Source organism: Ovis canadensis, chromosome 4, assembly GCF_042477335.2.
Source record: "Ovis canadensis isolate MfBH-ARS-UI-01 breed Bighorn chromosome 4, ARS-UI_OviCan_v2, whole genome shotgun sequence".
Taxonomy (NCBI): Eukaryota; Metazoa; Chordata; class Mammalia; order Artiodactyla; family Bovidae; genus Ovis; species Ovis canadensis.
Genome location: NC_091248.1, coordinates 84,165,247 through 84,180,756, shown reverse-complemented (window position 1 = coordinate 84,180,756; position 15,510 = coordinate 84,165,247). Strand labels below are relative to the sequence as shown.

The following is a 15,510-nucleotide window of genomic DNA, read 5'->3' as shown; positions in this document are numbered from 1 at the left end:
GCAGTCGGAGTAACTATATCCATTCTGAAAAGACAAAGCCCTGTCACTATAGGGGCCTAGGCAGTGTCAGTGCTCCAAGACTAACTCCTGGCCTATTCTCCAGTATGACAAAGTATTCTTGTTTTCTCATTCCCAATCTGCAACTACTTAGATTTTTTTAAAGTTAAATGTGACATTTTATAAACTTTCCCTGGTGATTTTTAGTTAAGACTGATGTTATGCTGTAATTGTATACATTAATAATCCAATTTAGGGTTTATTTCTAATTAAATAATGTAGTCAAACATGTAAATTTAATGGCATACTCAACTATAGTACTTAAAGGGTCACTCAATGTCTATTGTGCTTCCTTAAGAGTAAATCATTGATTTAAAGAGAGACTACATGAAATGACATGTGAACTTTCCTGAATGGTCTAATTAGGAGAATAATGTTAACTATCTAAATGAAGCTTAACTAAATGATTTGTTTACATCTACTCTAAATAAACAGAAGTAATTCTCAATCAGCTATTACAGAATTCAGATAGTTACAAACAATTTTATCATATGATCCTCCCTTAGCTTTGAAAATAATTTCTGAATTAAAAAAATTCAAGAAGAAAAATTATCTCAATATAGTTCCCTTCAGTGAGGAAATACAATACACTACTTGGCATGTGTCCACAGGAAAAGTCTGGCTCCCAGATGCTTCTTGCCAGACCACAGTGGATTTAATAATGTTTAAACAACTGACAATGTGCACTCACAGCACTGATGACACAGTGACCAAAAATTCAGCAGGAGCCTGTCTCATGGGTGTATTCATATATCGAGAAGTAATATCAAAACAAAACAAATCCTAGACATACTTCACAAATGCAGGAGATGCAACTCAATTCAGTTAGGTTTTTTAAAAATATATGTCACTAAAATTACATAAAAATGTGTAAATAAGACTTTCTATGCCTCTGCAAGAGATGTAAATAAACAAATACCAATTTTTTATTGGTGTTCTTGAAAATGAGGAATATAAACTCCAATTTGCCTCCTATATCTAAAGCCCAACAACTCTTTCCAGCAACCAATTAGCTATTTCCATAGCTCATTCATTATAATCACACAATTTAAATTAATATCCATGATTTCCTAAACCCATATCTGTTGGTAACAATTGTCTCCATTAGTTTGGTACCAAATGAAATTTCCAATAATTTATCACTTCTGATCTCCAAAAGCAATAACTTTATAGGATTCAAAGGAGCAATAAAACTTCAAAATTTTGACACCAAAGTGGTAGCTCAATTTTCTTAGATACATAGCATCTATTGTCTTTATAACTGGCTTGCAAGTGTATCATTTATTGTAATGATACACTTTCTAACCAGAAAGGTTCTGAGTAAAATCTACATCCTACTGTAGCACATTCAAGCATAAACAAAATACTGTTAATATTTAATATGAAATCAGCTGTCACAAATATAGCCAACAGTGAAAAAGCCATGATACAAATAAAATTACTTTGTGTGATTCTCCCTATTTCCAGATGACAAGTTACTGTGAGGTGATATCCTCTCTCTTAATAACAAACAACTTCTGTCACATAATGTTTATGTCATGTAAGTTTTGTAAATCAATAGTGCAAAAACTGGTTTGACTTTCTGGGAGAGAAAATGATTGATCGGCACAGGGAATAAAATACATTATTTAAATTAGAAAGACTTCATTTGATTGGAATGCCAACCCCATTTTTAAGTCATACCCTCTTATAACCACATTAACCTCACTTGACAATGCAAATATGTATTATTGTTGGCTTATAAAACCAAAGTCTACATTTGGATCTTGATGGATCTCTACCTTGAGTACTTCTCCACATATACAATCGTCATTTTTTCCCTGAATAAGAATAGGATCATTAACTTCATAGATTCAGCAGCCATTTAAAAATCTCTTCTGTCATATATTCAACAAAATTTCTTGTCAAGAAATAATTGAGTATAAAGCCCAGAAGGCAGGATATTAGACTCCAGCATGGAATCTTGCCTATAGCATATATTCAGATTTTTGTTTATTTGACCTGAATTAGTTGATAAGTCAAACACTTAAAATTAACCTAAGTCTCTACTATAGTGGTTTTGGAGTAACTGATTACTTATATCTGAGAATTCATCCTCTAACAACATGGCCAACCAGGCTGAAACAGACCTGTCTCTCCCACTTGGTCAAAGGGGAATACTGACCCTCTACAGGGTGCAGTGGAGGCTGAAAGTTTTAAGCACTTCACAGATTCAGGAGACATGGCCTAGGGCCCGTGGAAAGCAAGGAGCTGGAAGCAAGACCTCCACCAGCTTGGAGAAGCCACAAGGAAGTTTTCTTTTTCTTCCCAGGGCACTGGATGGCAGTGGTCAGAGGGGGAGGCAGAGGGTTTCCTGTGAGAAATCAAACCTCACAGCCTGTACAATCTGAGATCCAAACATATACTATCCTCAAGTAGTATTTTCAAGCCAAGAAATTTAACATAAAAACTGTGAAACTCCTGGAGCCCTGCAAAACCATTGTGTAGGAACATTTCCACAACCCAGAGCACAAGGCATTCCTGCAGGGGCAGGAAGAAAAGTCGATAAGCTCGCAACACTCGAAGTTAGCAGAAAAGACGCCCGAGTAAACAGGCAATCCTGGTGTCGCCGGCTCTAACACAAGTCAACACAGAGTGCTGCAAGAGCACAGAGGAGAGCTAAGAAATTAAGGAGAAGTTCAAAGAAAAGTAAATCTTTATTCTCCTAGTGCTGCTAAACTAGAGATTCAAAGCACAAACTGCAGTGGTCGGGTTCCTTTGCTTTCACCCAGTGAAGGATTAATCCCGCGTGAATATTTTCTAGGGCTTTGGACCATCTGGTTTTTAATGTCTCAAGCAGTGGAGTTTCTTCTACCGCTTCCTTTCAAAAGTCTCTTTTTGTGTGTTTAAAAAAAATAAGTTTAAACGCTGGGGGAACTTGGCAATTGTTGTTCAGGTTGTTTTTTTTTCCTTGTTACCTCTTTCTAAATACTTTCATGAATATAAATTCTCCTCTTTCCCTATGACGTGAATATACTATAATCTGTCCTCCTCCAAATAAACCAAGTTACCCAACTGAATGTTTTTTAAGAGTCTGTTTACGGTCTCCCTTACCGTAATCATTTTACTTTCATTTTCAGAATGTTCTTTAGGTGGTGTTCAAACCACGTTTTGCTCCGTGAGTTTGACAGCAATGAATAAGGGGGTGGGTCTTTTCTGATATTTCTTCTACTGGCATAGACTTTGATCTTTGCTTCTCATCAGCCTCTTTTTAGTCTCTGATTACTTTTCAAAATTAGTCTTTATTGAATATTGCTAAGTCACTTCAGTCATGTCCGACTCTGTGCGACCCCATAGACAGCAGCCCACCAGGCTCCCCCGTCCCTGGGATTCTCCAGGCAAGAACACTGAAGTGGGTTGCCGTTTCCTTCTCCAATGCATGGAAGTGAAAAATGAAAGGGAAGTCGCTCAGTTGTGTCCTACTTTTAGCGACCCCATGGACTGCAGCCTTCCAGGCTCCTCTGTCCAAGGGATTTTCCAGGCAAGGCTACTGGAGTGGGGTGCCATTGTCTTCTCCATATTGAATATTAGCTATATTTTATATCTCTATTTAACAAACTCTGAGTTATATTAGTCAACACAGCACTCCCCAGTGCCAAGCACAGTGCCTGACATATAACAGCTGCTTAATTAATATCTGATGTATAAATAATTAATAATTTCTTGAAAGAATAATGACTAGCTTACGTGAAAGTTAGGGGTGTTTTTCCTCATTTCATGTTGCATTTTCTTCACCCTTTTTAGTTATTTCATTAAAAATTTAAATGATTTGAAAGCTTCAGAATACCTCCAAATTAATGCTGGGCTCCCAAGACATATTAAATAAACAAGTAGGCTAAAAATGCACATATTTTAAAGTGTCTACACATGTATATTTACATGCTTGGGGGATACTGTCTTACAGTTATGTCTTAAGCCATATAGGGAGAGATAATGTTTTATTATGAGTATAGATGACCTTCACCTTGACCCATGTAATCAAGCTAGGTTTCCAGGAAGAACTGATATGTAAGGTAATTTGTGAAAGAAAACATAAGCTGCCCAGGGAAGTGAAATGAGGTTATCTGGTGTATGAGAGAGTGTAATAGGCAATGTGAAATCGGGAGCAGGACATGTAAACAGTGGGCTGAGGAAAGGAGCTTGCTTAATTGAAGGAAAGGGTGTGGAATGGAGAAGGAAACAAGGGTAATATAAGTCACAGCTGGGACTAGAAGTGAGCAAGCTGAATCCTGACCACAGCCTTCCTCTGTCCTAGTTCAGTGACTCCTCCAGATACCCACTGAATCCAAGTAGGGGCTTGAAAGACAATTTTTAAACACTTTCCCCAAGCATCTGCCTAGTCATTAATTCTTAACTTTTGTTCTCCCATCCTTTAAGCTGCTTGTGCAACTTTCCAGATCTGACATTATTTTTGAACATGAAGCTCCTCATTTTTTCACCAGTTACTCTGGTTACCAGCTTTTTGTCCTTGTGGATGTCAGCTTTAAAAAAAAAATTCATAGTTATGATTCTGTGCTCTTTAGACTTACTTTACCTGTGGCCTTTAATGAATGAGTGCAAGCAAAGGAGAATGTCATTTCCTGGGAAATGTCTTGCTTAAAATGACTAACCTACCATAGGGAACTGGTAACTCAAGTTGATCCTGTGGCTCACAGTAGATGATCTATCTTTAATGGCACAGAAGATGGATGATATTAGAGCTTTTCATCACTCAATGTATTATATTTCACAAGTTTATTTATTTGAGACCATGTTCACTGGAAAAGTAACGTTAGATTTTAATGAGGCTTTGGAAGATTGGTCATACTTCAAGATACCACTGATAGGATTCCAAGTACAATCACTCTTTTAGGATTCTATAGTCATTGGTGTTATTAGGAAAAGAATCATCATAGAAAAAGAATTTCTCTGACTTTAACTAGTGGACCCCTCTAACTGAAGACTACATTATTCAGGTATTATTTATTGACTTTGAATGAGGAAAACACTGGCCTAAGTACTCTGGGGGATGTCAAGAAACATGAGATTTGATCCCTGCCCTCGAGGAGTTTGTAAAGGTTAAGTTATAATGATCCATCCATTTGCTTGTTTGCCAAATAAATAATCCCATGAAAAGTAAAATATGAATATAAGATTTACAGAACAGCAGATAACAACTCTGGGTAAACTCCGGGAGTTGGTGATGGACAGGGAGGCCTGGCGTGCTGTGATCCATGGGGTCGCAAAGAGTTGGACACGACTGAGCGACTGTACTGAACTGAACTAACACAATTGTCACAGAGTTTTATGTCATTAATTTTCAAATGTATGGTGCTACAGCAATTCAGGGAAGCAGAGGTAACTTCAGGTTGAGATGGACAGAAGAGGCTTTCTGGGGAGACAGGATTTGACATGGACCTGGAATGTGGCAGGAACTAGTTAGAAACTGAACTAAGATGAAGATCTGCACCCATACAGATGAAGTATAAGAAACAAGAGGCTGGAAAAGTAGCGGATCTTTGGGAGAATGAATAGTAAGTTGTCTGTTGAATAGGAGAGTTGGTGCAGTGTAATAGAGGCTGACCTAGAATGTTCCAGTGAGCCTGTAGAAGACCTTTGAATGTCCAGGTATGGAGCTTGGGCCTTATCTATCCTACAGGAAGTGAAGAGCTATTCAACATTTTGAAACAGTGGAAATATATGACTTTAAAAACTTCTGGAATCTGTTTTTTAAAAAATATTTTCTTCACTAAATGAAAAAAGTATTAACTAGCTTAAAAAGGAGGTTTTGAATTCTTTTACATACATTGTCTCCTAATAGCAAATGAGATATTCCTGATAAAAGTATTAATACTCAAAAAGGTGGAGGACATGATAATACTATACTGTGTTTAGTAACATACCATTCTAAACTTATAAAAATACTGTACTGTGTCCAATAAGTAGACATAACCTTCAAGGGTATTTTAATTGTTTGTAATGGAATAACTACAAATAATTCACCTAAACAAGTTTAAAGAAAATACTATATAAACCAATACTGTATACTGGTGTAAGGAATATACAGAATTAACAAATTAATATTTTCATTGTTTCTGATGGGGGACTACAAACGTTCTACATGTGGCTAGGAAAAATGTGGCGAAGGAAAACAGCAATACTATTTGTACTCTGGGATTGGTAGAGTATGGGGTGGGTAGATGTAGATAGATAGATGGACAGACAGATAATGTTGATAGATCTTTCTATCTATATATGTTTAGCTTTTTTGTGTTTTTTTATAGTTAAATATTCATATACCCATTTCTCTGATTAAATCACCACATATTTGAGGATGGGGTGTTCACCATCTCACTATCCACTCTGCATCTGGTAGATAATGAAATATACTAGACTAGGAGGCAGGAGACTTGGGATCCAGTTCCAGCAAGAGCTCCACAATACCACTCTGCAAATGCATTTTCTTATTCATCTATGAGAAAAGTTTTCTGCCTCATCTCAACTCCTATAATAGGGGATAAATGGGTTAATAGATAAATAGGTATAAGGAGTTGTCATTTCTTGGTAAGAATTCTAGTGAAGTTCTAAAAAAGGAGGAAAAAATCTATAGAGGACTGTTGTATTTGAAACGAAATCAAGGTCAAATTTCACTTCAGCTTAATAAACTCAAGACTGGATTTTTTCCCCCTGCTTTGTTAAAGGCCTTGCATTGCTCAACTGCAGAACCTGTGAGGCCAGATACGAAGAGTGCTTATATTTACCACTGACATTTTGTTGAACCTGTCCATACTTATTAATCATTGCTTTAAACTAAGCAGCTGAGGACTCTTAGGAAGTTGATTTTCCCAGCTGACCTATCTGCAAAAGTGGTGAAGCCTGATGCTCTCCTGCAACAGACTGTCTCTACAGATGTGTGTCCATGGAGAAATACACTTATGTGTGTATAGTTCCCTAGGCAATGGAAATATAAATAAATGAGTCTGAAAATTTGGTTGTTAAATATTCTAAAACATCAAGAATTTCTAGTAATTCTATTTGGTTCTTTAAAAAAGAAATCCGATCTTTTTAAATAGGGTCTTCTCTTGTTAAAGTTTCTATTCCTTCCTTTATTTCTTTAATATTAATAGTTTTAAATGATTCATTTTATATTCTTTGTTTTTCAAATTATTCTCTCATCTCCAGTTCACTAGGGATTAATCCTCTCATTTGTCTTATTCCTCATCGTATCCCTCCAAATATGTTTCAAAGTACCATGCCACAAGTTTTTATCTGTACTGTTTTCATTATCTTTCTGAACTATATATTTTGTGATTTCCTCTGTGATTCTCTCTTTTAACTCAAGAGCTATTCAGAAATTTATTTTTTTACCTCCAAACACAGAAGCTTGGGTATTTTAAACTGCCTTTTTAGTATCTAATTAAATTTCATTGTAGTTAAAGAACACAGTCTATATGATACAGATTCATTGAAATTTCTTTTTTTTTTTTTTAGATTCATTGAAATTTCTTGAGATTTCAACTATGAACTTATATACTATGGTCAATTTCTGTGAATATTCTATATGCACTGAAAAGAACATACATCTTTGTAGATATATAAGTCAATCAAAATATTTTTTTATTCAAATCTTCCATATAGTTACTAACTTTTTGCCTCCTTGGTCTACCAGTTTCTAAGAGTGGTAAGTTAAAATCTCCCACAGTCATTTAGGATTTGTCAAGTAATTTTTTTATTTATAGATTTCAAAGTTATGTAGTTAGAGATGCATTTAAACTTTATCTTCTTTTACTATTATTATACACTGACATTTGCAGTCCTAACATTGCTTCACTTTCACTTTTCACTTTCATGCATTGGAGAAGGAAATGGCAACCCGCTCCAGTATTCTTGCCTGGAGAATCCCAGGGATGGGGGAGCCTGGTGGGCTGCCATCTATGGGATCGCACAGGGTCAGACACAAGTGAAGCGACTTAGCAGCAGCCGCAGCAGCAACACTGCTTTATGGCTTACATTCTATATTATCTGATGTTAACACTACTGTAGTAGCTTTCTTTGACTAGGATTATCTGGTATATTCACTTTCATTCCCTTACTCTGAAAATTTTACATGGTTTGTTTTAGGAATATCTTCTCTAAAAATGCTGCTTTATTTTTTTTAATTTGATATGATAATTTCTTTTAATAGATTAGTTTACTCAACCTTTTATTATAATTATTCTTGTATTTGGGTTTTTTATATTTTATAAAATATATAATTTTTTTAATTTTATATTTTCTCTTTGCTCCTTTTTTTTTTCCTGCCTTCTTCTGAATTAAAATGTTTTTCTGGGATCACCTTTTATTTAACTTCTGTTGCTTTGGGAACCCTAAGATTGTATTCCTAGGCTTCCCTAAGTAGCTCAGCTGGTAAAGAATCCACCTGCAATCCAGGAGACCCCAGTCCAATTCCTGTGTCAGGAAGATCCCCTGGAGAAAGGACAGGCTCACTCCAGTATTCCTAGGCTTCCCTGGTGGCTCAGATGGTAAAGAATCTGCCTGCAATGTTGGAGACTCGGGTTCAACCCCTGGATCAGGAAGATCCCTGGAGAAGGGAATGGCAACCCACTCCAGTATACTTGCCTAGAGAATTCCATGGACAGAGGAGCCTGGTGGCCTACAGTCCATGGGGTCTCAAAGAGTCAGACACGACTGAGCGACTAACATACTCGCACACTTTCACTACCTCACATCTCTACCTTGCCCCAGATAATTGCAAGCTAAATTTAGTTTTAACTCATTTTAAATTAAAATACACATTCATTTAAAAATAAGAGTTAATTAACATTGCTGATACATTTTACCTATTGCTATGCTCACTGTTGTTTCCTGGACTCTCCACCTTACCTCTGTTCACTTTTATTTTGGCTGAAGTTCATAGCAAGGAGCAGAGCCAGGATTCAAATCAATGTGTGTCCTCCAAAGTCCTTGCTCAACCACAACAATTTACTTTTCACAGATACAGAGAAAGATATTCTGTGTGAATGGGGCAAGGAGTGGAGCCAGCAGATAAGAGATAGATGGAGAGGAAGAGGGGAAGTGAAGGATGCCTTGAGAGAAGGTGTCACAACAGTTTTGACACTGCTGGAAAGCAGGATTCATATACCAGAAAAGCAAAGACAACTAGCTCATGAGACTTGAATAATATATATTCGTATATATACACAGGGTTTCCCTGGTGACTCAAATGGTAAACAACCTGCCTGCAATGCAGGAGACCCAGGTTCAATCCCTGAGTTGGATAGATCGCCTGGAGAAGGGAATGGCAACCCACTCCAGTATTCTTGCCTGGAGAAATTCATATAAATATGTATGTATATGATATAAATAAACATGGGGAATTAGGGTATAGTCATATGTCAAGGGGCTTGGGCTAGAATGGGAAGGTGTAGCTGCACCCATTTAAGGCCTGTGTAAGAATGCATAGGGATTTCGAGGACCTAGGTACAGTACCTGCCACAAAACAGGTGCTCAAGGATATTTATGGAAAGAAAGAAATAAAGCAAAAAGGAAAAAATGTAAACCCAAAAGGGAAGGCAGGAAAATAAAAGAATGAGAAAAGGAAGAAAGTAATGAGGAAACAAGAAGAAAATGAAAGGAAAGCAATTAAAAGAAAAGGCAGAAGAAAATGAATAAAAAGAAGGGTCTCTTTTTTTTAAATGTAAGCATTGTATATTTATAAATGGGCTAAAAAATAAAAGACAAAAGATTTGTATCAAGCTGTTAACAATGTGTACTTAGGGCAGAAGGTGAATGATTTCTACTTATTAACTTTATGCTCATCAGAAATATTTAAGGTTTTTCCAGTGAGCATATACTGTCTGTAAGCAAAGATTTAAAAGTTAAGGGAAATTTGCAGAGAATAATGAAGAACTACCTGACGCAGCGTGGTGTGACTCACCCTCAGGTGAGTGCATCTCCCTGATTCCCCCAGCACGGCTGCCTCAGTAACTCCCTGATGGCCTCCAGGAGCAGAGAACATTCTTCCTGCCATCTCAAGCCCATTAATCTCCTCAAAGTCCAGGCCCCAAAAGGGAGAGAAATCCCATTATTGGACTTCCTCTCCTCTTAAAGCCACCTGTCAAATTCCAGGTGGCCTTGGAATTGCTTAGCCCTGCATTCTCCCAAGTGGCCTGACTCCGTTCAAAAAGATGCAATCCTTTGCCCACAGGTCTTTCACTTAAGCCTCAAATGATAATAACCCTATCAGAACAGGATAAGCCAAGTGTCTATACAAGAAAGATACATATTTACAATATCAAAAAAGACTCTCCTGTCACAGACCGCAGTTCATGATAATAGAGAAAAATGCTTCCTTTTTTTTTTTAATCTTTCATGGTGTTCTCATTTTTCTAAGACTGAGAATCTTGAAGACAATTCAGTCCCTTGATGAAAACTGTTAACAGACAAGTCCAGCTGATCCCTTATAACCTAGAACCATTCTATGTAATCCTAGTTTTACCTTTATAAGAAAACCTGTGTTTTGTCCATAAAAATAAACTCATGTGAAGCATGGGTGACGGGTTTTTACAACTCATGAGACATAGATAAAAAGGTGATAAACCAAAAGCCATCTATTATACCCTTGTAACAGAGTTTTTCAACCTCGGCAGTATTGACATTTTGGGTCAGATAATTCTTTGTTGTGGAGGATGGCTGTCCTGTGCTTTGTAGGATGTTAAGAAGCATCCCTGGCACCTACCCACTAGATGCCTGTAACACACACACACACACACACACACACACACACACACACACACACACACACACACACACACACACACACACACACACACACACACACACACACACACACACACACACACACACACACACACCCTAGTTGTGGCAACCAAAAACGCCTCCAAGAATTCAATCATTAAATGCACCCATGGGGTCAAAGTCTCCCCTGGTTGAGAACCACAGATGAAGTGCCAAGTTGCAAAAATAGATTAATTTATTTCTCTACAATTAGAAATATATGTTTTGCATGCACACGGGTATTTGGGGTTTTAATATGTTTTAAAGCATCTCTTGTAATGAAAAGAATTTGTTTGCAATGCCAACGGCAAAGTAGAGAAAAGCAACATGACAGACAAAATTATATCCCAGCTTCATGCTGTATTATGAAATAGGCAACATGAAGAATCCTAAAGTCACATTTATATTCAGCAAAGATAAAAATACAATTAGATATGTGCAGTGGCCTTAATTTACGGATATTTTCCTTATATTCTATAACTTCAGATAACCCTCTCAGCAGAGTTCAGAGCTTAAACAACTACAAAATTTGACTTTAGTTATCTATCATATCATGTAACAGGACATCATATCACCATACTTTGTAATTCAGTACCATAGTTTAAGGAAAAAGAATGCCAGCAGGCTGTCTGGACTAATGATATTAAAATGCTGAATATATGTGATTCTATGAAAGTCAACTGGCATCTTTCCATTGCATTCCAAAGGAATAAGAAAAAATTGTTTGGTGAAATCAGGAATGATGTTAATACCAGAGACTCTAAGGTCCTCTATAACCTTATTAACTTGGTAATATGAGCAATAATTACTCAGCAAGAAAAGAAAGCTAAAATGTATTTGGGGGGGATAGGTTGTAATTAATTGCCTTTCATTTCATTTGCTGGCGATTCCTTCAAATTTAAATACTCAAACACTTCTTTTTTATGTATATACATTAGCTTCATGGGGAAAAATTTATAGCTGTATTTCACTTTATATTCCATTTTAGATGCAGATAGTTGGGACTGAATAAATTTAAAATGTAATTGAATGACTAAAGAATAAAAACACACTTTTCTGGCTTGGATAGTTCAATCTATCATTACAATATTAAAAAAATGAATGAAGTTTTTTTCTTAAATAGGTTAATGGGATTAGAAATTGATCTTCCTATTTTATGCTACCCTCTCTCCTCCAGTTCACTTGCCAGAAAAATTTCAAATGCAATTCCCCTGAAATCCACAGATTTTATAGGCTAACAAGCAGTTATCATTCCTGTTACTAGCTGATTCTATTGAGTCTACATCTTTAAAAGTCTTTTTGTTGTTCTGTTTCTGCAGAATGTCTTGATGTTTACAGAAAAAAAAAAAAATCTGATGACATGGTTACTAGAAGAGAAGAGCAAGCTGGGTTGATTTCTGCAGGAGCTTCCCAAGTATTGTTTTCCCCTTTCGAGATTCAAATTAAAACAAAAGCATTCTCCTATATTTCTAATGAAAAAATGAACAATAACTTCTGGAATTTGTACTAAGCCAAATGAACTCATTACTGTCTTATGAAACAGTTTAATACACTTTGATCAAATAATAACTTTGCAAATACAGAGATGCTATTGTAGTATCATCACATAGTTAACATGACTGGCCTATGCTAATAGGTACTAAGACATAAACGATGTCAAAGCATTAGGATATTTAAAGAAAAGCCAAATGTCTTTAATATTCCCCAGAAATGGCATTGTCTCAACTCTTGTCTACATATGTATAAATACCCTAAATGCAAAAAAAACTTAGAAATTTACTGTTATTCTTTTGTGAAGTTAGTTAAAATTTAATGAACAAGAAATTAAACAAAAGCTGCTGTAATAAAGTTAGAATATTCTAACTAAAAAACAATTACAATGAAACTATTTACATTCCCATAAAATTATAAACATTTTTCAAGGGATATTTTGCAATACAATTTTTAAACATGTTTTCTTATTATGATTCTTGAGACTTAAACACTGCAGGTTTATTTCATATTTTAAAAAGACACTTGAGCAAGAGTTTTACTTTCTCAAAGGACTCTATGCTTTAAAGTAACATGTTGAGTGCTTAGATTTTTCTCCAAACACATTTTATGCTTCATCTTTCAACTAAGAGGATTAATTTTCAACTATATGTAATTGACAGAAAATCGTGTTGAAATGGTGAAAAGAAAGTGAAAGTCGCTCAGTTGTGTCCAACTCTTTGTGACCCCATGGGCTATACAGTCCATGGAATTCTCCAGGGCAGAATGCTGGAGTGGGTAGCCTTTCCCTTCTCCAGGGGATCTTCCCAAACCAGAGACTGAACCCAGGTCTCCTGCATTGCAGGCGGATTTTTTACCAGCTGAGCCACAAGGGAAGCCCAAGAAATCTGGAGTGGGTAGCCTATCCCTTCTCCACCAGATCTTCCTGACCCAGTAATGGAACCAGGGTCTCTTTCATTGCAGGTGGATTCTTTATCAACTGAGCTATCAGGGAAGCCCATTGAAATGGTAGTATTAATTAATTCTGGGAATTTACCAGTCAGATTTCAGATATATACAGCTGTTAGTACAGAGCTGGAAAAATACTAACAGTTTGTAAGTATGCTCACTGCTTTTCCACTGTTTTAACCTCCTCTCAAAATTATATTCATAATTTACAGAAGTGAAAGCAATTAGCTTAACTCTTCTCCTGAAAGAGACAGCATTTTTGAAAGAAAAAAAAGTTACCTCCCTAGTTTTAGATATTTAATCCAACGAAAACTCTAAAGAGCCAACTTTAGGATTTTTACTAAAAAAAAATTCCCTCTGTAATGGCTGGCTCAAGCTTGACAAACTTGAACTGTGTGGACACTGAAGCGGCTCTCAGTTACACTAGGGAAGAAAGAAGAACTAGACATTCCACAGCTGCCTACCCCAGCTTCTTCCCAGGGGTACAGCTGCAGTCTCTATCAAACTCAATCACTTTGTACAGCCACTGGGATCCCAGGCAGGGGCGTTGAATCCTAGAGCAGCTTAGATTTCTTCCAGTACCACAACAAGAAGTAAGACTACTTCAAAAGTAACCTGTTACTTCCAATGATTATGTGGCTCCAGGCCAAAAAAAAAAAAAAGTGTGATGAAGACCATCTGCAGTGATGGAAAACAAAAGATGTCTCATATTTTTAAGATTTCAAGCTACTTACAGGTGATCTTCCTTGTTTTTTTTTTCTTGGTTTTTTAGCATGAAAATGCTATAAATATGTGTCCTTTATTCCTGACCAATTTTTTATTTGAAGTGTGGGGAGAGGATATCAACTTGAAGAAACCCAGAACTTAACTGACAGTCATTGTGGCATTTGTAATGAGACCCACTCACTGCAGAGTTTTAAAGAATGAAGTATATATGACAATAGTATCATGTTTAAAGGTACAACAGTCTTCCATTTTACATCAGTACACATTCTCACTCGCTCTTCTGAACCTTTTAAAGACTAATATGACAGTATTAGTGATATGGTATGACTAAAAAAGAGTAGTCAGAGAATAAATATTCTTTCCTACTTGAGGACAGCTGATGCCACGGCAGATGCCATTTCCTTGGAATAAATCAGAAAGGAAGGAGCTATAAACATGTAGTTCTATTAAAATAATAGAAATCTACAAATTACCACTGCTCACAAAATCATGCTTTTATACTAAGCATCCTCTTCTAAGGTAGTAAAAGACAATACACAGATGCGTATTTTGGTAATTTTTGTAGTGTCTTGGATTTATAATCCCATTACCATCATTAATTCTTACTTGGTCAGAAAACCATTACTGTAACTCCATATAAGCATTTGCAGAATTTACCCGGTATAATAATGAAAACAATAATGATCATGTTACAGTATATTATGGGCAAGCTATGACTCAAGCACTGTGCTGAGAGCTTTTAGGTACATGACCTAGTTTACCATCATTCCCCCTCATGAAATTATCCTTATTTTATAGATGAAGAAACTGACTTTTAAGGTCACTGAGTTAGTAAATGGTATAGGCAGAACTTAAACTTTTTGACTCTGAAGTCTATGTGCTAGTTATTGAAAATCACATTTGTATATTAATTTTGAACATTTTAGGTATTTTTAAAGTTTATCCTGTTGTTAAATTGTTTGAGTTAAAGAAAAATAGCTTCTCTATATGCTATGTCAGTTAAATATCACTTATATTGCTTAAAATGTCTTTTTCTTCTCCAATGGCTGATTTTTTTAATAACCAGAAAAAGGCTCATTTCAACCTAGAGAATTAGTAATGCAATAATTCCCTAAGTGTTTTCATATTCTAAGTATCTAAAGTTCCATATGCCTATCTTTCTGTTTGAGGCTATCAGACCGGCAAGTCAAATTAAGACAATTAAACCTATATTACATAACAGATACTGAGGCATATAAACACTAAATCATGCCTGAAAATGTAGAATGATAAAATATCAAGTAAGAAAACTTCAGGCCTCAAAAGGCCTTTGTTTACAGTTCAACAATATTCCTCCAAGACAATGCAACACACTACAGCAAGGAGGAATACATGAGGCAGAAGTTGTTGACATATGGGGTATGCATAGAACTTCTGGTTAATGGAAGTTCCAAGATGTATAAATAAAAAATGATGTGTGAGTTGCTGGAAAAA

The 15,510-nt window shown here is 36.1% G+C and overlaps 1 protein-coding gene across 1 annotated transcript in view; it reads right to left on the bottom strand.

Moving 5' to 3' along the window:
• SKAP2 (src kinase associated phosphoprotein 2) overlaps window positions 1-15,510 on the bottom strand; it is a 168,638-nt gene that overhangs the window by 39,600 nt on the left and 113,528 nt on the right. The gene's annotated exons all lie outside the window — the stretch shown is intronic.